The 1116-nt window shown below is 52.2% G+C and overlaps 1 protein-coding gene across 2 annotated transcripts in view; it reads left to right on the top strand.

The window, feature by feature from the left end:
- LOC107741703 (arginase-1-like) overlaps window positions 1-1116 on the top strand; it is an 8724-nt gene that overhangs the window by 5635 nt on the left and 1973 nt on the right. The gene's annotated exons all lie outside the window — the stretch shown is intronic.

Here is a 1116-nt window from a genome sequence, read left to right as displayed (position 1 = left end):
CTTTGGTGTTAATGAAATTAACAACAAGTGCACTAGATGGGCAACAATGAGACGACCCCCAAAACAGGAATGGTTTTACAGGTGGAGGCCACTGACATTTTTTTCCGTACTCATCTGTTTTTCACTAGTTTTGCATTTGGCTAGGGTCAGTGTCACTACAGGTAGCATGAGGCGATACCTGGACCCTACACAGGTTGCACAGGCAGTCCAACTCCTCCAGGATGGCACATCAATATGTGCCATTGCCAGAAGGTCTCCCAGCACAGTCTCAAGAGCATGGAGGTGATTCCAGGAGACAGGCAGTTATTCTAGAAGAGCTGGACAGGGCCGTAGAAGGTCCTTAACCCATCAACAGGACCGGTATCTGCTCCTTTGTGCAAGGAGGAACAGGATGAGCACTGCCAGAGCCCTGTGAATGTCTCTGAACAAACAATCAGAAACAGACTTCATGAGGGTGGCCTGAGGGCCCGACGTCCTCTAGTGGGCCCTGTGCTCACTGCCTGGCACCGTGGAGCTCGATTGGCATTTGCCATTGAACACCAGAACTGGCAGGTCCACCACTGACACCCTGTGCTTTTCACAGATGAGAGCAGGTTCACCCTGAGCACATGTGATAGACGTGAAAGGGTCTGGAGAAGCAGTGGAGAACATTATGCTGCCTGTAACATCGTTCAGCATGACCGGTTTGGTGGTGGGTCAGTGATGGTCTGGGGAGGTATACCCATGAAGGGACAGACCTCTACAGGCTAGACAATGGCACCCTGACTGCCATTAGGTATCGAGATGAAATCCTTGGACCCATTGTCAGACCCTACGCTGGTGCAGTGGGTCCTGGGTTCCTCCTGGTGCACGACAATGCCCGGCCTCATGTGGCGAGAGTATGTAGGCAGTTCCTGGAGGATGAAGGAATTGATACCATTGAATGGCCCCCACGCTCGCCTGACCTAAATCCAATAGAACACCTTTGGGGCATTATGTTTCGGTCCATCTGACTCACGTCAGACTGTCCAGGAGTGATGCCCTGGTCCAGATCTGGGAGGAAATACCCCAGGACACCATCCGTCGTCTCATTAGGAGCATGCCCTGACGTTGTCAGGAATGCATGCAAGCACGTGA

The sequence above is a fragment of the Sinocyclocheilus rhinocerous genome, unplaced genomic scaffold (assembly GCF_001515625.1).
Source record: "Sinocyclocheilus rhinocerous isolate Xijiao unplaced genomic scaffold, SAMN03320098_v1.1 scaffold6066, whole genome shotgun sequence".
Lineage (NCBI taxonomy): Eukaryota > Metazoa > Chordata > Actinopteri > Cypriniformes > Cyprinidae > Sinocyclocheilus > Sinocyclocheilus rhinocerous.
Note: the sequence above shows the minus strand (reverse complement) of the source record. Positions and strands in the feature narration are given on the sequence as shown.